Genomic DNA, 22,013 nt, shown 5'->3' with positions numbered 1-22,013 from the left:
AGGCCTTTACACCACAAATACAGTGCTGAGAGTTGTATTGTTGCTTCATGCCTCTGATCCTAGCAAAAGAAATGTTTTTAAAAAAAATTGTTTCATAGTATTTTGAAATAATCACAGCACAGTGCAATTTCTGTAGTGCTCTAGGGACAAATTTATTAAATTCACTACCTTGTTCTAGTGTAATAGTTGATCCCTCTATAGATATGTAATCTGAGCCAAAAAACAAAAAACAAACATACATAACAATTCTTAGCTCATACAAAGCACAAAATGCAGAGACATCGTTGTTTCAGAAGGCCCAATGCCCATACAGTATTATTGGGAAATTTTATTAAATCTATTATTCCATGATCAAACATTCTTAAAACATATTACTTAAGTAGTGTTACACTTTAGGAAGCTCTCACTGCCAGGCCATTTTTTGTTCTGACATTTGCTATAACAGTGACTTCCAGCTGCCAGGCTGAAATCTGGCATTAGGAGGTTGATTTCAACCAAACAATAAAAATGAAACCCCAGTTTAAAAAACAGCACATCCCCTGTAATATATAAACACACACAAGACTACTGCAAACTCAGCTGTACCACTTAATGTAATTGCACTGTTTTGGCAAGCCTTCTAGTGCTATGTGACCTCAGGCTAGTCACTTAGTCTTCCTGTGCGTCAGAAACCCATATGCAAAATGTGAATACTTCACAGGGATATTATACATTTAAGATTATGAGGTGCTCAGCTGCTATGGTAACCTTAGATAGAGCTGTAATAACAGCATTCACAAACATTAGTTCACATTTCAAATAGCTGATCATTTCAGCTATGCTCATGCCCTCTTTTCTCCTCTGTTCTGGAACATTTGCATGGAAAAATTTGCATTCACTGTACTTAGGGGAATGGCAGCTCTTCATATAAACACCAGCATTATCACGGAAATAAGGGTATTTGTGTGCAAACAAGAGTATTCATTATTCACTGTTCATCAGTATTCCTCTGCTTAAACGTTTCAGTCATCCAGTCATGAAGTAAAAATAATATTATGTGATTTAGGTGACAATGTCTGAAGTCTTTAGTGACTACCTATAGATAAAGAATTAATTCACAGAAATAAAAATCCTTTCAAGAATGACAATCCTGTCCAGAATGATTCACAAGTGTGACCTTCATTACATAATTTATTTGCAAGCAATTGTTTATCCAGATCTAGTGCCCAAGATTCCTCTTTTTTTGCATCTGGTTTGTGCTGCCAGGCTTTTGGCGTCATTTCCAGAATCGCTGCCTCAAAGAGATATTTAAAAAAAAATATTTTGTAACATCAGACACAACTCATTTGGTGATGCCTTGGAGGTAAGACTTATGGCAAAGGTAGCTGAAAGGCAGGGTCCAAACCCCAATCCAGCCAAAAGATACCATGTACTATGTGGCCACCAACCTCTGAAATATTGAAATGAGGCACACACAGACTAAGGCTTTCAGGATACAATGATGCATCTCATTCTGAGCAGCGTCTGTTCAGACCAGATAGATTACTGTATGCCGGAATCTGTAGTGTCTCTGCAAACCTCATCTCCCTATCAAAGATGAAGATGAGTGCAGGGCCGGTGCAACCCATAAGGCGACCTAGGCGGTCGCCTAGAGTGCTAGCATTTGGGGGGCGGTATTTCGGGTCCTTCGGCGCCGACCGGATCTTCGGCCACCCCAGTCGCCATCGGCATTTAGGCGGAGGGAGCTGGGGTAGGGGGGCGCGGGGAGGGCCGCCTGCAGCAAGTAAGGGGGGGCGGCATGCAGGGGAACCGCTCCCCGCCCCAGCTCACCTCTGCTCCGCCTCCTCCCCTGAGCACGCCACCCCACTCTGCTTCTCTCCCTCCCAGGCTTGCGGCGCCAAACAGCTGATTGGCGCCGCAAGCCTGGGAGGCGGGAGAAGTGGAGCGGTGACGGTGTGCTCGGGAAGGAGGCGGAGCAGAGGTGAGCTGGGGCGGGGAGCTGCCGCACGGCTCCCCGGGCCAGGGGGAGTTGCTGGGGGGGGGGGCGCCTCAGGGCGGGGGGGGAGCTGCTGCAGGGGGGGCGCCTCAGGGCGGGGGGGCGCCTTAGGGCGGAGAGCTGCCACAGGGCTCGGGGGGAGGGGGCGCAAGGTGGAAGTTTCGCCTAGGACGCGAAACGTCCTTGCACCCTCCCTGGATGAGTGCAATTTGTTCTATTTTAAGCAAATTAGTTGTTATGCTCAGACTCTTTGCAAGTTGTTGGGTATAGTTTGGATGCCAAATCAAGCTCTTCAGTTTCTGAGGACTATCTGCTACAGTAGCAACTGGGCCTAGGATTTGGCTGATTGGTTCTATTCCTTTACAGTCATTGGGCTTGCATAGAAGTAAATGAAGGATGATTTTGGCCTTTTAAATTGTGTGATGCTAGGAGTACACAGTTGTGAGAGATATCTAAGGTCCTAATACACCTAGAATAAAAAGTTACTACCTCAGTAGATTTTTTTAGGAAAGGAACTGTATTCCAAAATATAACTCCAGTATTTTAGGATCCATTATCATCATGATGGTGACAAAGGCTTTTTCTAGAAATTGTGATTTGATTCAAATAGGATGTCAGTGATGCAGGACAGAAACAGTATGGGACATCAAAAATTGATTCTCATAAGTCGTTTATATCTTCACTGTAGCCTGCTCCTTTGTCTAGATGTTCTGTCTGTATTCTCTACGTACACTGACTTTATATATTGAAGATGCTCGTGTCAAAACTTTTCAGCTCTCATTGTATACAGAAAGATTTATCATGCTAAGAAGCACAAAACTGTTCTACTTAGATCACTTATTTACAGATGCCATTATATCCAATTAGTGCAATAACATGCTACCCTGGTTTATGACAACGATTATGCATGGTACACTGAAGATTAGAATATTTTCAATTAAAAATTAAAGGCTTTTTTTCTCCCCAATGCAATTCAAATCTTTCAATTTGCATTTGAAAATTAAATCTTGCATTCTTACAATACAAGAACCAGTTAGCTCCGCCATTCAGTATTCATGAGTTTGTAAGCACTTCCGTTACAAACCCTAATTTTCTTGATAAATGGCCTGTGAAAATTTGCTGGAACTTGTCATGCAAGGTCTAAGCCTAAGTGATACATTTTTACAAAAATCAAATTTGATTTACACTGGTTTGCAGTATAAAGATTGTGCACGGGAATTAATTCAGTAGAAGGACTTCTACAGCCTCATCCTATTTACATGGAAATCAATGTCAGTTTGATCATTAAGGGTCTGACTGTCAAAGGTGCTGAGCAATCACTGACTTCAGTGGAAGTTAAGGGTGCTGAATATGGCTAAGGATCACATGATAAGTTCCTCAGAAGCAGGACTTTTGTATTCTTCCAGTGGCATAATAAAACTTTACTGTATCAAACAGCAGATCCAGTTTGTTCCTAAAAAACTCCCACATTTTATAACAGGACCTTGAGAAGCATGTGTTTGGGTTTCAGGAATCTGCATTTTTGGTTTCTCCAAGCCATTACTTATCTGTGTCAGCACCATTACACAAAAGTGTCTATAAAGGGAAATGAACAGTAAAACAGTCATTCAAATCTATAGAAGGAATTTTGTTGCACAACAGATTAAAAACATCACCCTGTTTAAAATTTAGCCAACATACTCAAGAGAACACCACTAGTACCAAGGAATCTTCAGTGAACATAAGTGAGTAGGGTATGCTCGATTTTACTTTTAATCTGGAAGATGGAATTTTCAACAACATGGTTCCCAATAGTCCCATTCGGGGGCATTTTACTCACAGGGAAGACAAAAAAATACTTCTTGCAGCACCCAAGGATTTCCTTAGAGGTTTATGCTGCTACTTATTACTCTTTTTTACTGTTTATAAAGTTCTATAAGAAATTCCACTTTGCAGCCTATCATCGGTGTAGCTAACTCATAATTTTATCATAAATCTGATGATATGTGGTCATTTTCTTAAAGCCCCAATTCTTGGAATCATGGGATTGAATGAGAACTTCAGCTTCCTTTTTCAAACAAAGCAAGTTTCTAGTCCTCATGGTAGCACAGAAAAGCTTGAAAAATGAACCCTAAAAGATGGGGCACATAGCTGGCCAAGGAATGGAGAACATAAAGGCTACTTTTGCACCTCCCCACCCCCAAACTATAAGGACTTAATATTGAACAAATATTATAATTTTGCATAAAAACAAATCTTTCCCTTATATGTAAAAATTAATCTATACTATATATGAATGGTATATTTACTAATTATTGCAATGGAAGAAAAGGACCAGGCCTTAAAGGTCACCTGCATTCACAGTATTGAAATCTTCCACTAATTACAGGTCAAATTTAGTGTTTAGATTAAACTGACTAAGTAATCAGCCTGAGAACAAGCAACTGTTGAAAAGTTACCAGTACTTTATGTCCTGATGACTATTTACACATTTAAATGGGCCATACCTTAGGCAGTTACAGACTTTCACCAGAAATGCACACTCTAAGCAGCCATTTGTGAACAATTTGACAGCCTAAAGAGACTTTACTAGCTTTAATACAAGATAAATTCATCCATACAGTAAATGGTAAGGCAAGAGGCAAACACAGACACTGAAATGTTGAACACTGTCTGGGTTTTTCTTTAACACTAAAAATGTATATTGCATTTTAATGATTCATCAAATTATATTAGACAATAGTGTGGTGATGATGGCTCCATATTAATAAGAAATTTAGTCTAATACACTTGTCACATTGTATTTCTGTATTCTTTTATACGAATAACTTCTCAGTAAACAAGACCATAGTGAGACTTCTTTATAAAGAACAAATTACGCTGATTGAAAGTACTGTATTTCAGAAATATTATTTATCTGGTGTTACATTTAGTATACAGTATCTTTTTTTTTTTTTTAATATGTTGGCTACACAATCACACAAATTGGAGTCTGAGGGCACTCAAACACTTAAAACACTGCAGTGGTGCAGTAGCACTGATGCACCTGTGCTGCTTTAGCGCTTCAATGAAGATGCTACTTAGCCCTCCTGCTGACATAGTGCTGTCTACACTGGGCGTGAGGTTGCTATAACTGCATCGCTCAGGGTGTGGATTTTTTGCATACCAAGCAATGTAGTTCTACTGATGTAAGTTTAGAGTGTAGACCTGGCCTGAGGCAGAAAACCTACATTCTTAAATATGCAGTGAAACTGTGTGAAAGTACATGTATTTATATACAAAGGGCTTATAATTTTAGTGGCATTAATGAAAAGTTAAAACCGCCCATATCAATTCTCTAGATTCTAGAGTGTAAGGGCTTAAAGTATTTAATTAGTTTTTCTACAGGAAATGTCAGGGTAGATATTAAATGACCTAAGAAAGAAAAACTGGCACACATTTACCCCTTAAAGTTTTATGTGAAGTATTCTTACAGTTGTAATGCTCTTCTATTTTTAAGTGGTTTTTTTACACTGGTTTCAGAAACTATTTGCCAGATAAGCTACGTTTTGAAAATTTTTCAGTTCACCAAATGTGGGAAAAGGTTAACAGCAATATAAAACACACCAACTTACTCTTTAAACAGTGGCATTTAGAGAAGTATTTCCAAAAGCTGGGCACTAAGTTGTGCCTCCCAAATTACGTATGCACACATTTGCGTACATAAAATCCAAATGTATATATTACGATCAAGTAACTGCATGCACACAAACTATTGATTTTTGGTACATTTTTGGCCCCAATTCAGTAAAGCATTCAAGCACAGGTATGACGCTGGCAGACCAGATGCCAGCTCATGCCAAGGCCCTGGGCCTCCCTGAACATTGACAAATACATAGCTGGAGACCAATCTGGCTCACCTGTATGTTAGTATAATTAAAATAGATATTATGTATGTATGTAATATTTAGTTATTATGTATGTATCTAATGTTTAGACTTTATGGAATGCTTGTAGGATGCTGCATGTATAAATCCTACTCATAATATCTGTAACCCATGGTATAGGGGAATATTGAAATATTTGCTCTGTAACTATAAAAATGTTTGCTAAGACTATAAGTCCCCCACAGTCACAGGAGAAGAATTACCAAGTGTGGAATACCAGTTCACCACAAGAGGTATTATCTTAGGTCTACAGACATCAGAGAAGCCATTGTGGACCAAAGACTTTGTTGATTGCTTCCTCCACAGCCCTGAAGAAGGTACCATCACAGCTTGAATACTGGGGGAAGGAAATAAAAATGTCGTTTAAGGAGAGCTTATTATTCCTATACTGCTTGAATTCATAAGCATAAACAAGGATTCGTCAACTGTTTAGCTTGGGTTAGCCCTAAAAGACATATAAAGTTTGCTTATTATAGAAGTTCTATCATCATTTAGAATTTAAGACGTGTGTGTGTGTGTGTGTGTGTGTGTGTGTGTGTGTGTGTGTGTGTGTGTGTGTGTGTGTGTGTGTGTGTGTCCTGCTTTAACCTTGTAAAAAGCTCATTTATTTTTCCCTGTTAATAAAGCTTTAGTTAGTTTGTTATAGGACTGGCTACAAGCACTATCTTTGGTGTGTGATTAAGGATGCCAATTGACCTCAGGTAAGTGACTGGTCCCTTAGGACTCAGAGTAACCTCAGAGTATTTTGTGATCTCTCGTGTAAAGTGACCATCTAAATCAGCTTCTGCACCAAATGACTGGAGGATAGCTAATGTGACGCCAATTTTTAAAAAGGACACCAGAGGTGACCCTAGCAATTACAGGCCGGTAAGCCTGACTTCAGTACTGGGCAAACTGGTTGAAATTATAGTAAAGAACAAAATTGTCAGCCACATAGATGAACATAATTTGTTGGGGAATAATCAACATGGTTTTAGTAAAGGGAAATCATGCCTCACCAATCTGCTAGAATTCTTTGAGGGGGTCAACAAGCATGTGGACAAGGGGGATCCAGTGGATAGAGTGTATTTAAATTTTCATAAAGCCTTTGACAAGGTCCCTCACCAAAGGCTTTTAAGCAAAGTAAGCTGTCATGGGATAAGAGGGAAGGTTCTCTCATGGACTGGTAACTGGTTAAAAGATAGGAAACAAAGGCTAGGAATAAATGGTCAGTTTTCAGAATGGAGAGAGGTAAATAGTGGTGTCCCCCAGGGGTCTATACTGGGCCCAGTCCTATTCAACGTATTCATAAATGATCTGCAAAAAGGGGTAAACAGTGAGGTGGCAAAATTTGCAGATGATACAAAACTACCCAAGATAGTTAAGTCCCAGGCAGACTGCGAAGAGCTACAAAAGGATCTCTCAAAACTGGGTGACTGGGCAACAAAATGGCAGATGAAATTCAATGTTGATAAATGCAAAGTAATGCACATTGGAAAATATAATCCCAATCCCAAATATAAAATGATGGGATCTAAATTAGCGGTTACCACTCAAGAAAGAGATCTTGGAGTCATTGTGGATAGTTCTCTGAAAACATCCACTCAATGTGCAGTGGCAGTCAAAAAAGTGAATAGAATGTTGGGAATCATTAAGAAAGGGATAGATAATATGACAGAAAATATCTTGCCTATATGTAAATCCTGTATGTAAACATATGGTATGCTCACATCTTGAATACTGCCTGCAGATGTGGTCGCCCCATCTCAAAAAAGGTATATTGGACTTGGAAAAGTTTCAGAAAAGGGCAACAAAAATTATTAGAGGTATGGAACGGCTGCCATATGAGGAGAGATTAATAAGACTGGGACTTTTCAGCTTGGAAAAGAAACGAGTAAGGGGGGATATGACAGAGGTCTATAAAATCATGACTGGTGTGGAGAAAGTAAATAAGAAAGTGTTATTTACTCCTTCTCATACCACAAGAACTAGAGGCCACAAAATGAAATTAATAGGCAGCAGGTTTAAAACAAATACAAGGAGGTTTTTTTCACACAATGCACAGTCAACCTGTGGAACACCTTGCCAGAGGATATTGTGAAGGCCCAGACTATAACAGGGTTCAAAAAAGAACTAGATACATTCATGAAGGATAGGTCCCTTAATGGCTATTAGCCAGGCTGGGCAGGGATGGTGTCCCTAGCCTCTGTTTGCCAAAAGCTGGGAATGGGCGACAGGGGATGGATCACTTGATGATTACCTCTTCTGTTCATTCCCTCTGCGGCACCTGGCATTGGCCACTGTCGGAAGACAGGATACTGGGCTAGATGGACATTTGATCTGACAAGTATGGCTGTTCTTATGTTCTATCACAAAGTCAAGCTTGCCTGAGTAGCAAGATAGCTCGAAATGCCAATGGGGACTGTCTGTGACTCCATGTATATTGCCCGAGGAGTTTACACTTGTTGTTGATCAAATCTAAGTATAGAACTCACAACCAGTTTGGGGTTTGTGGCCTGCTTCTTCACAGACTGTCTGGAGGTTGGTATTCTTGCTTGCGAGCCTCTCCAGACAGCATGCACAATAACTATCTATTTTCTGTACATCATCCCTCAATTTTGTCCCAATTCAACAACGCATTTAAGCATGTACTTAAGTCCAACTTCATTCAGCAAAGCATTTAAGTATTGCCAACCTCAAGACCCCAAAAAATCATAGTCTTTCTTTAAAAAAATCTTATCTTGTGGGTTGTTTTTTTTTCTTTTTGGGGGGGGGGGGGGGACTCTGTCTTGATTTTGAATTCCCCTACCTAGTCCCAGTGTGTGACAATTCACGTGGCCCTCTTTGGCCCCTGCTGCACAAGCAATCACTCCCACATTTACCCGTCTTCTATCCGGCCTTTACCCCATTACTTCGGCCCACCCATATTAGTTCTACTCCCAGCATCAATTCAACTTCCCCAGCCTCACTTCTGCTCCTCTCCCATGCCCGGGAGGGCGGTGCAGTGGGATCTCTTCTCCCTCTTCAAGGCTGTGGGGGCAGCTCCCCCAGCTCTTCACTCTACTCTACCCCTTCCCAGGCTGAATGCTGCAGGAAAGGGGAGGGAGAGGGAGAGCGACAGAGTAGAAGGACCGGTTGGTCAAAGGAGGAGGGAAGGAAGGAGAGAGAGTCACCCTGAGCTGGCTGGGCTTTTTCTGCTCCCTCCCTGCTCATGTGAGAATACTTTGGGTTGCTATAGGGAGACAGAGAGCTCTGCCTGCAGCATCTCTGACTTGTTACTCTGCCCTAAGAGGCCAACAATCCATTAGAGGGCTGGAGCTTCTTAGGTCATTGCAAGAATGGCTCCAGCTCCATCCAAAAGCATGTCACTGGTGTAAAAATTCAGAGAGTTGGCAAGGATGTCTGTCTGGCCAAACCAAATAGCAGTTATGTCAAAAGGTGATAATAAATAGTGATGATGGGTGTCTTCAGTTGCGATGACACTTAAAATTAGTGCTATATTACTGACTAAAGTACAAAGAAAGATACTGACTCCATGTTCCCTTTTTAATATTCCGTTCCCAAATACAGTGAACTTCTATGTAAGTTTTACTTCAACTTGCCTTACTTGGTGGACAACACCACTTATTAGCAAGCAAGTGCAAGTCTCATGCTAAAAAACTTGTTTGTAAATACTTTTTATTGTTTGTGCAACAATCTATTTTATTGGGGGGAGGGCAGATTACTATTACTTGTATATAGGGCTTATAATTTTAGGTTTTAACTGATAAACATTGAAAGACACCCTGAAACAAAAGCTCCCACCAAAATCGATATTTATCCAATAAACACCAGAAAAACACAGGAAATCATTACTTGTATCTAAGGGCTGGTCTCCATGGAGCAGTAATGTGAACTAGGGGAGTGTGATTTCTAAAGCACACTAACATAGTACTCATTAATTGGTCTATGTAGACCCTGCTAGACACTAAAGGTTCCCTAGTGCACTTTAACATACCGCTGTTTGAAATAGTACATGCTAAACCACACTAGGGAACATTACAAAGAGATTACTCATTACAATATATACAGAGAAAGCCCCCGAACTCCCTGATTTTTGGACATTTACAAAAAAACCCTCAAAATTTGCTAAAAATAACCCCTGAAAAATGAAATTAATAAACCCTGAAAAACAGAAGCTTTATTTATATAGCGGCAAAAAGCGTGCTAGGCTCTTCACAGGTATACAGAAAGGTTGCTTTCTAAACAACTTAAATTGCAAACCTATAGTCATGACTAATACCAATGTTCAGTTCTTTTCAGCTTTAGGTCACAAAGCTTTTTGTAAAGATGGGCAAGTATCACAGTGTCCTACAGGCTTTTGTATGTTACCATACATGTCAATCTCCCTGGACATTTTAAAAAGTATTTAAAAGCAGCCATCCTTCAACAACAAAAACTTCAAAAACAGGCTTCAAAGAGAAACTGCAGAGTTACAATTCATTTGCAAACTTAACACCATTAATTTGGGCTTGAACAGGGACTGGGTGTGGCTGGCTCACTACAAAAGCAATTTTCCCTCTCTTGGTATTGACACCTCCTCATCAATTATTGGGAGTGGACAACATCCACCCTGACTGAATTGGCCTTGTCATCACTGCTTCTCCACTTGTAAGATAACTCCCTTCTCTTCATGTGCCATTATATATATGCCTGTATCTGTAATTTTCACTCCATGCATCTGAAGAAGTGGGTTTTTTACTGATGAAAGCTTATGCCCAAATAAATCTGTTAGTCTTTAAGGTGCCACCGGACTCCTCGTTGTTTTTGAGTCAAGAATGAAACCCAAGTCTCCTGATATCACTGGTCTACAATTTTTGAGAAGTCGTCTGCTTCAGAGATAAAATGTGCTATTTATTATGTATTTTGATGTGCTGAATTCAAATATGACAATTAAAACAACCAATTGGCTACTGTTTCTAAGATATTTAAGTTTTTACATTATGTCTATGTATATTGTGTAGATAGTAGAATTTTAATCATAAATTGTAAACCTAGGTCTTTTCATGTGTTTATGGTTGCTTTACATGATAATATTTCACCTGTCCTGTTTATGTAACACTTTAAAAATCAGCAAAAGGGTTATATAAATAAAATTTATTATGAAACAAAAGGCAAAAAACTATTATGTACATAGTTTCGTCCTAATTCAGTGTCTACTCAGCACTTCTTGGCTTGTCTCTTGTATTCATTAAATGGAGCATCTCTTGTCACTGTCCAGCAATAGTTTGCAAGCATTGATGGGCTCCATTTGCCCTGATAGCGTTTCTCCATTGTTGCAATGTCCTGGTGAAATCGCTCGCTGTGCTCGTCGCTCACTGCTCCGCAGTTCGGTGGAAAAAAATCTAGATGAGAGTGCAAAAAATGTATCTTTAGTGACATGTTGCAACCAAGGCTTTTGTATGCCTTGAGGAGGTTTTCCACCAATAACCTGTAGTTGTCTGCCTTGTTGTTTCCGAGAAAATGTATTGCCACTAACTGGAAGGCTTTCCATGCCGTCTTTTCCTTGCCATGCAGTGCATGGTCAAATGCATCATCTCGAAGAAGTTCACGAATCTGAGGACCAACAAAGACACCTTCCTTTATCTTAGCTTCACTTAACCTTGGAAATTTTCCACGGAGGTACTTGAAAGCTGCTTGTGTTTTGTCAATGGCCTTGACAAAGTTCTTCATCAGACCCAGCTTGATGTGTAAGGGTGGTAACAAAATCTTCCTTGATTCAACAAGTGGTGGATGCTGAACACTTTTCCTCCCAGGCTCCAATGACTGTCGGAGTGGCCAATCTTTCTTGATGTAGTGGGAATCTCTTGCACGACTATCCCATTCGCAGAGAAAACAGCAGTACTTTGTGTATCCAGTCTGCAGACCAAGCAAGAGAACAACAACTTTCAAATCGCCACAAAGCTGCCACTGATGGTGGTCATAGTTTATGCACCTCAAAAGTTGTTTCGTGTTGTCATAGGTTTCCTTCATATGGACTGCATGACCAACTGGAATTGATGGCAAAACATTGCCATTATGCAGTAAAACAGCTTTAAGACTCGTCTTCGATGAATCAATGAACAGTCTCCACTCATCTGGATCGTGAACGATGTTGAGGGCTGCCATCACACCATCGATGTTGTTGCAGGCTACAAGATCACCTTCCATGAAGAAGAATGGGACAAGATCCTTTTGATGGTCACGGAACATGGAAACCCTAACATCACCTGCCAGGAGATTCCACTGCTGTAGTCTGGAGCCCATCAGCTCTGCCTTATTCTTGGGTAGTTCCAAATCCCTGACAAGGTCATTCAGTTCACCTTGAGTTATGAGGTGTGGTTCAGAGGAGGAGGATGGGAGAAAATGTGGGTCCTGTGACATTGATGGTTCAGGACCAGAAGTTTCATCCTCCTCGTCTGACTCAAGTGAGAATGATTCTGGTGCATCAGGAACCGGCAGTCCTTCTCCGTGGGGTACTGGGCGTATAGCTGATGGAATGTTTGGATAATGCACAGTCCACTTTTTCTTCTTTGACACACCTTTCCCAACTGGAGGCACCATGCAGAAGTAACAATTGCTGGTATGATCTGTTGGCTCTCTCCAAATCATTGGCACTGCAAAAGGCATAGATTTCCTTTTCCTGTTCAACCACTGGCGAAGATTTGTTGCACAAGTGTTGCAGCATATGTGTGGGGCCCACTTCTTGTCCTGATCTCCAATTTTGCAGCCAAAATAAAGGTGATAGGCTTTCTTAACCATAGTGGTTATACTGCGCTTTTGTGATGCAAAAGTCACTTCACCACAAACATAGCAGAAGTTATCTGCACTGGTCACACAAGTACGAGGCATCTCTGCTCACTTTGGCTAAACAGAAATGTGTCCCTTTTCAAAATCAAACACTGACAAATAAGAGAGCACGACACTGTATGATTTCTAGAGCTGATATAGGGCAATGTGTTCAGCAGAGTGATGTAAGCTTCGTTATGATTGCATCATCCATGACTTCTAGGAATAACATGATGCAATTCATATCATTTATGACGCAATACCAGCTTTAGATTGCATCATTCATTGTTTTACCTAAAAAGCAAGTACTGTCCAAACCCAGTCATAGATTTATTCATAGATCCAGTCAAAGATGTATTTTAGTCATTTCTGGTTTAAATTGAGATCCCTTCCCTTTATAACTCACTTATCCTCCGCCATTCCTAAGTCAAGGGTCGTATATACTGACCCAATAGCATATCTTGAAAACTAGAGCCAATCAACAATTTTAAGCATCATTTTTGTTCTCAGTGACCCAGAATTTGTAAAGTTTGACTACATTTATTTCAGAAGCATTTTGGCTGTAGAGCAGTGTATTCAGATTAGGGCCCTATCCATTGGACCACATCATCTCCTGTTGACTTAAATGGGACTACTCAAGTGAGTAATACTCTTCAGGATCAGTCCGTAGTGAGACAACTTATGAATGATGTTAAGAGGTTTTCTATCACACTGTATTCAACTCCAAACCTAATTTACTTTTAATTGTTCTTAACCTCCACCTATTTCTCCTTCTCTTTGCATTAAACCTCTAACTATTTTCTCCTCTCTTTTTGGGTTTTTTGACTGCCTCTTTTTATTTATTTTTTGTTATTTTTCATCCCTATTCTGTTTTTACTTTTTTATGGTTTTTAATCTTTGCTTATTTTCATTTGATTTTATTTCTCTCTTTTCTGTTGTCTCTTGTCTGTTTCCTCCAGTTTGTTTATAAACTTTCTATCCTCTCCAATTATACTATTTAAACTCCAATTGAGTATCACCCCATCTGCAATTGTTGGTCTTAACCTTCCCTTTCCATGCTGATCCTTAGATTTCTTACCCAAGCCCCATACAACAGTCACAGCCTCTGATTCTTTGCTGCATTCCAGAAACTTTGTACTATTCCTATTGCATAAAGGGGCAAGAAAGCATCCCAGCACTCTCCATCTGGGAATTCCACCCATCACAAAGGGTTCTTCTAAGTGGCACAGGACTAGCATAATGGCCTTACTGCAGGGGTGGGCATACTACGGCCCAGGGACCGCATCTGGCCCTTCAGATGTTTTAATCCGGCCCTCGAGCTGCTGCTGGGGAGCGGGGTCCAGGGCTTGCCCTGCTCCGGCGCTCCAGCCGGGGGCTGGCTCAGCGCAGCTCCCGGAAGCAGCAGCATGTCACCCCTCCAGGTCCTATGTGTAGGGGCAGCCAGGGGGCTCTGCACACTGCCTCCTTCCCAAGAACCGCCCCCGCAGCTCCCATTGGCCGGGAACCATGGCCAATGGGAGCTGCAGGGGCGGTGCCTGCGGACAGGGCAGTGCACCAAGCCTTCTGGCTGCGCTTCCACGTAGGAGCCGGAGAGGGGACATGCCGCTGCTTCCAGGAGCTGCTTGAGGTAAGAGCCGCCTGAAGCCTGCACTCCTGACCCCCTCCCACCTCCCAACCCCTTGCCCCAGCCCTGATCCCCCTCCCACCCTCCAAACCCCTTGGTCCCAGCACCCTTCTGCACCCCCAACCCCCTCATCTCCAGCCCCAACCCAGAGCCCGTATGCCCAGCCGGAACCCTCACCCCCCCCCCCCACGCACTCCAACCTCCTGCCGCAGCCTGGAGCCCCCTCCCGCACCCTGAACTCCTCATTTCTGGCCCCAACCCAGAGCCCACACCCTCAGCCAGAGCCCTCACCCCCCTCCCAGACCCCAACCCCCAATCTTGTGAGCATTCATGGCCCGCCATACAATTTCCATACCCAGATGTGGCCCTCAGGCCAAAAAGTTTGCCCACCCCTGCCTTACAGTATCACTCTTCCCCTTCCCCAGGGTAGGGGCAAGCTCTGTGTGTGGGAGGAAGCACAGAGAGACTGCTCTGTGCTCCAGCTATTTTGAGCTGCCAGAGTAGCCCATTGGTGGGTGTGGAAATCTATTATAAATTGGAATAGCCCCTGAGGCTGCTTAAAGTTACACCAGGGCCAGCGTAGGCACTCTGCAACTCTCAAATTCTGGGCTTGGCTAAGGGGACTCCCAGGTGTACATTTTCTGACCAGCTCACAATTGGGGCCAAAAAGTTACTCTTAAACCCATTATTATGTTAACTAATTTATAGAGGAAGATCCTATTGTTGTTAAAGTGGATTTACCTCTATTCAATTTAGCCCATATACAATACCAGGATGAGGTGGGTCTGAGCAATTATTCTTTCACAGATAGAGTCAGAGTACTGAAAGGACATAGGTATAGCTTTCCTTTTTCTCTTGCCTTCTTTTTCTCACACATGCACTGTAAAGTGTTACCTCCAAAGCAGTTCACTGTTAAGTAGTTACAATTGCTTCCCCCCGAACCAGTTATACTGGTATTGTTCTATGGGCTGGCCATAAATGGCAGTTTAAAAACCATTAACACCTTTGTCCCACACACAGACCAAGCATTTTCTTTATCCAGTGAACTAATTCTTAATTGTTTACATGGTTGGTGTAGCTGCCTTAGTCCCAGGATATTAAAAAGACAAGGTGAGTGAGGTAATATCGTCTATTGGACCAACTTCTATTGGTGAAAGGAGGATGATTTCAAACTTGTAAGTGGGAAAGCTTGTCTTTCACCAACAGAAGTTGGTCCAATAAAAAGTTATCATCTCACCCATCTTGTCTTCCTAATTCTTAATTACCTTTCAGAGGAAAAATACACAGCAGCTACTCATGGCAATGACACCTTGACATCAATTTGAGCAAGGATAAAATTGCTGAGAGTTGACATACCCCTCCAGAATTACCTCTTAAACATCAGTAGATAATTTGAGTCATTAGCAGATATCTTGTCTCCCAAATGAGCATTTAATAACATAATTTTTAAAAGTATAGCTTGTGACACATGCAAACCTAAAAACAAAATCAAGTGAAAAATAAAACTTGCTTTGAATATCAGGAGATGTCGTTTTGGCAGCCGAGCAGGGCAAGAGCTTCATAAGCCGCTCTTTAATGCTGCGTTTGGTACTGTTCTGAGCGTAGAGGAAACCTAGAAGATACATTATCAGAACTGTTAACATGGCCTTAAGTACAGCTTATGTGCATGCTGCAAAACTCATCATGCCAAAATTCTGATGGGTAAAAGGGACAGGCAGCAGTGAGAGAATTCCAGCTTGCAAAAGGCAATCAGAAATATTGAGGAGGACAACAAAATTGCTTGTCTTTGCATATTTTCTATCGGGGCATTTTCCTGTGTGTGCCCCTCTTTAAAAGTGCTTGTCTAGCATAATAAGGTGCAAAATGTAGACACTAACTCATGTCTTTAAAAGAGAACAAAAACTGTGGGTATTTTTAAAGATTTAAGTTACAAAATATTTACAAGCACTTCACTTTATTGTAATTATTTTAATTGCCATGTGATTCAAATATGAAAATAAAACTGTTTTGTTGTCCCACATGAAGGTTCTCCAGCTCCATAAATGAGTTTGCATCAAATGTTTGGACCATATCATTCATTTAGCAACTGTGATCACCAGCTGGCACTTTTGCCTTTCCTGAAAATTACAATGCTACTCGATACCCAGCCATTCCTCCGTTCTCTGTCCTTTGACATATAAGTAATTATAACTACCCATTATACATTGTTTATATATAAATGGCAAGAAATGAGGATATGGCTATTTAGTCAAAGTAAGTGTTAAAAAATGAGGAAGATTATTACTGACACGAATGTTAGCCTGCATTAGTGGAAAAGGAGTGGCCATAGTAGATGCCTGTGACTTCAAACCCCTTGGGTACATGTTAAACAAAATGTATGACACACATAGACAATCTCCTAGACTGATGTTTAAGGCAAGAGACAGAGTTAATCACTGGAAAGCAGATAACTGATTTATCTTCCTGAGCAAGGTAGTGCTCAATCTGGGTATTATGCAATTCCCACACTTCTCATCTCTACCACATACAGCACTACTCAGGGCAGCACTTTTCCTGAGAGTTCCTGCTCTGGTAGCAGGGGTGAAGAATGAGTGGGGAAGGAATGAGGTGTGGTGGAGCCCACGGATGGTTCTGGCAACAGCTTCTACACCCTAGTGACCTGGATAATTTTGGAGTGTTACAGGTGGGGTTCTGTGCTTGTGCTGAACGTTTGAGTGGAAAGTGTTATGAAGAAAAGCCATGCAACTTCCTCTCATCTCCTGAATGACTAGAACCCAGACTGTCCATCCTATCACCGCCAGCAAGCGGAAACAGTCTGTGGAGCCTACAGTGCTATCTGGGAAAATGAAAGTATTTTTAAAGGTTGATCTTTTAAAAAGATCTTAAAAATTAAAAACAAAGAAAAAAGTTGGGAAAATGTTTTTAAAATGTTGAAAGAAGTGAGGAAAGAAGGAAAGGCTTTGGCGGGGGGTAGGGGTGGGGGTAGGGAGGAGGAAGGGAGGGAGAAGGCAGAAGATGGAAGAGTCTGTCCTGGAGGGAAAGCAGATAGGGGAGAAAATCTGAGGCAATGTCAGCTTTTGAGAGTGGCTGGGAGGGCCCAGTTTCAGCACAGGACCAAGGAAGTCTGAATTAACTCTTGGGGAATCTATTTTGAAAAACTGTTTAACAACAATGAATGCATTATTATTTGTATTACTGTAGTGCCCAGTGGCCCCACTCAGGATAGGGGCCCCACTATGCTAGGCACTGCACAAACCCATCGTAACAGACAGTCCCTGCCTCAAGGAATAGCTCAAGCTTCAAAGACTACTTTGAATATAAAACTGACCCATGAAACTCAGGTTGTCTTTTGACTGGCAGAGTAGCTAGGCTGTCTAACAACTGCGTTGTGAGCTAGATATAGATCTAGCTTGCTGAAGAGTCTTGTTTTATCTTTTTTATTTTGTTTTGTGTTACTAATTCTTGAAACAATGCATTCCAGTGAAACTTAATCCTAACTCATCAACTTTGTTACTATTTACTTCCTATATAGTTCTGCAGACGTGCATTGTATTTTACAAAACCAATAAAAGATGTATTCCTTCTCCTAAAGGGTTTGCAATCCAAGACGCTGGATTTGCTATCCTTGTGCCCATAGAATTCAGTGGAGTCCATGTGGGCTTAAATGTAGCTCATCTACTTGCATCATCAAGGCCAAAGGTAAGCGGAGAAAAACTGAAAGCGATGACAACACGAGAAGGGGTAAACAAGAGGTAGGACGGCATAATTTTGTTCTCAAGTTGAAGACTACTGCATATATCTTGAGGGTTACAAAGAACGTTTTTGTTTATAAAGATTTTACACTAAGAATGGGTATAAGGTAAAGGGGCTGGCCAATCTTCTCATAGCACAGTGAATCAGCAAGCAAGCTTATTCCTTCTGGTGGCTGCAATGAGTTCATCCTGGGACCATACAGGCATCTGTGATGCTACAGCCACCCAGTACAACCCTCACAACTTCCAAGGAGTCTCAGCTCACATGTTGTGAATGCTTAACCTGAAGGATTACTTCCCTGAAGCATTGAAATGACATATGGAACTGTTTTCATGAAGAAGCGCAAGTCCATACCCTCAGAGTGGGGGATGGGGACCATACATACAGGAAAATTTAGGTGTCCAGCTCCATAACTAGAGGTCAGTGAGGATGAAGACTAAAAATGGGGATGAGGTGAGAAGTTATTTGTGACAGTAAAAGTTGTATATGTGTGAGCACTTACTCCTGCATATAACGACTGTAGAGTATATTATACCATCATAATCACAGCATTTGCATTATTATAATTAAAGACTATGTCAGCACATTATAAATCTTTATTTTCAACCAAAATGTTCAGCCATGTTAAATTTAAATGATTATTAAAAAACTAACTGCATGTTTGCACTCAAATTCTGAAATTACATTAATTTTATGTTGAAGTTCAATAAGTCATTATAATGGACAATATGGTAACCATTTTTAGTATTAAGCAACAGAGGGTCCTGTGGCACCTTTAAGACTAACAGAAGTATTGGGAGCATAAGCTTTCGTGGGTAAGAACCTCACTTCTTCAGATTGAAGAAGTGAGGTTCTTACCCACGAAAGCTTGTGCTCCCAATACTTCTGTTAGTCTTAAAGGTGCCACAGAGGGTCCTTTGTTGCTTTTTACAGATTCAGACTAACACGGCTACCCCTCTGATACATTTTTAGTATTGTAAAGGAAAATGTAAAGTGTCTAAGTTAGTAAATTTTTAGAAGTGAATTTAGTGCTGATACAAGTTGACAGAGTGGCCATTATTTATCCACAGAATACAGTACAAATTCCTCTCACTGCCCAGCCAATGTGTCTCAAACATAACCCGTAGGAATCTAGAAGAGGACAGAGCAGGGTTGTTCACTGCCCTACCGTGTGCCCCAACTCTGCTTTGAAAAGCACAGTAGAATCACTATGAGTTGGATTATAAAACTCACTCATTCACCTTACTTGATGAGTAGCTCCATTGATTTCAATGGATCTGGTCATAGAGTAAAGTACTATTCAAAACAAAAAAGAAAATGACAATCTGGCCATATGCATGCTCAGTTTTTTTATCTCTGCTGAGACTGTGGGTGGAAAAAACAGTTAAGGCCAAATGTTGTAGTATTTTTTGTGAAATACTGTAGATATCTGCCCACTGCGAAATAGGCTGGGAAAACTGAAATGCTAGTAGATAACATTTGGTTATTACCAACATGAGACCGATTAAAACTGGTAATCTAAGGTGAAAGGCTCCATATCTCATTACAAGCTCTCATAGCCAATTCTCAAACTATTCTTTGTAGAATGCTGATAGTCCAGGAAGCACTATTAAGTAGATAAAGAAGCTGCTTCCGCCACAGTGCTGGAGCATAATAATAGTAATACTTAGCATATCTATAATGATTTATAGGCCTGATTTTCTCAACTCTTCTTGGTTTGGTTTATTTAAGGGCTTATTTTCAATGCAAAGTTAACTTGGGTCTTACTCAGGTGTTGCCCCAACCTGGCTCCCATCTATACACAAACCCTCTGGCCTGACTGTGGTGCAGATTTATACCCAGGCTAGCTAGCCTTTCTTAGGGCTAGGCTAAAGCTCAAGTGCTGCTTACACTTGGGCTGGTAATTCACCCACTTTGCAATGAGGATGCAAGCTAAACCACTGGAGTGCTGATAAGTCCTCCAATGCCTCCCCACAATTCCTTCCATGTGTCCAGGACAGACAACTTCTTCCACAATTCACTGGGAAAGAATCAGCTTCCTGCAGCACTAGAGAACCATATGACTCCAGAAGTCCTAATGCCTGACAGCAGTAAGTACAATACCAGTGTGGACTCATTAACTCGAATGGCTTTGCAGTGTGGTTGGTCAGACCCAAGCAAGGCTAACCCAGGTGCTGATCACACAGCTTAACTTTACTATAAAGACATATCCCAAGAGTGGCTTTTGTTATATACTATAAATCATATTCTGTTATAATGGCATAACTCCAGAGGTCAATGGAGTTATTCCAGATTTACACTGTATAAGAGCAGAATTTGGCCCTGTGATTATAAGTAGGGCTGTCGATTAATCGCAGTTAACTCACGTGATTAACTAAAAAAAAATTAATCACGATTAAAAAATTAATCACAATTAATCACAGTTTTAAGCACACTGTTAAACAATAGAATACCAATTGAAATTTATTAAATATTTTTGGAAATTTTTCTACATTTTCAAAAATATTGATTTAAATTACAACTGTATACAAAGTAGACAGTGCTCACTTTATATTGTAATTTTTTATTATAAATATTTGCACTGTAAAAATGGCAAACAAAAGAAATAGTATTTTTTCAATTCACCTCATACAAGTACTGTAGTGCAATCTCTTTATGGTGAAAGTGCAACCTACAAATGTAGATTTTTTTGTTACAATAAGTTTTACATTGTTTTGTTTTGAATGCAGTTAAGAGCCTACAAGTCCACTCAGTCTTACTTCTTGTTCAGCCAATCGCTAAGACAAACAAGTTAGTTTACATTTACGGGAGATAATGCTGCCCGCTTCTTATTTAGAATGTCACTTGAAAGTGAGAATAGGCTTTCGCATGGCACTTTTGTAGCTGGCATTGCTAGGTATTCACATGCCAGATATGCTAAACATTCATATGCCCCTTCATGCTTCGGCCACCATTCCAGAGGACATGCTTCCATGCTGATGATGCTCGTTAAAAAACAATGCATTAAATTTGTGGCTGAACTCCTTGGGGGAGAATTGTACGTCTCTTACGCTGTTTTACCCGCATTCTGCCATATATTTCATGTTATAGCAGCCTCGGATGATGACCCAGCACATGTTTGATTTCTAAAGATAGCTACAGCACTCGACCCAAGGTTTAAGAATCTGAAGTGCCTTCCAAAATCTGAGAGGGACAAGGTGTAGAGCATGCTTTCAGAAGTCTTAAAAGAGCAACACTCCAATGCGGAAACTACAGAACCTGAACCACCAAAAAAGAAAATCAACCATCTGTTGGTGGCATCTGACTCAGATGATGAAAATGAACATGCATCGGTCCGCATTGCTTTGGATGGTTATTGAGCAGAACCCGTTATCAGCATGGACATAGGTCCTCTGGAATGGTGGATGACGCATGAAGGGACATATGAATCTTTAGTGCATCTGGCACATAAATATTTTGTGATGCCAGCCAAAACAGTGCCATGCGAATGCCTGTTCTCACTTTCAGGTGATATTGTAAACAAGAAGCAGGAAGCATTATCTCCTGCAAATTTAAACAAACTTGTTTGTCTGAGCGATTGGCTGAACAAGAAGTAGGACTGAGTGAACTTGTAGGCTCTAAAGTTTTACATTGATTTATTTTTGAATACAGGTTTTTTTGTAAATAATTATACATTTGTAAGTTCAACTTTCATGATAAAGAGATTGCACTACTGTACTTTTATTAGGTGAATTGAAAAATACTATTTCTTTTGTTTTTTTACAGTGCAAATATTTGTAGTAAAAATAAATATAAAGTGAGCACTGTACACTTTGTATTCTGTGTTGTAAGTGAAATCAATATATTTGAAAATGTAGAAAATATCCAAAACAGTTTAAATAAGTGGTATCCTATTATTGTTTAACAGTGCGATCAATCGTGATTAATTATTTTAATTGTTTCAGAGTAGCAGCCGTGTTAGTCTGTATCC

The 22,013-nt window shown here is 40.7% G+C and overlaps 1 protein-coding gene across 2 annotated transcripts in view; it reads right to left on the bottom strand.

Moving 5' to 3' along the window:
• The window catches only part of KCNIP4 (potassium voltage-gated channel interacting protein 4), a 401,680-nt gene that overhangs the window by 100,444 nt on the left and 279,223 nt on the right, over nucleotides 1-22,013 (bottom strand). The window lies entirely within an intron of this gene.

The sequence above is a fragment of the Emys orbicularis genome, chromosome 5 (assembly GCF_028017835.1).
Source record: "Emys orbicularis isolate rEmyOrb1 chromosome 5, rEmyOrb1.hap1, whole genome shotgun sequence".
NCBI classification, from domain to species: domain Eukaryota; kingdom Metazoa; phylum Chordata; order Testudines; family Emydidae; genus Emys; species Emys orbicularis.
This window is presented reverse-complemented; position numbering and strand designations above follow the sequence as displayed.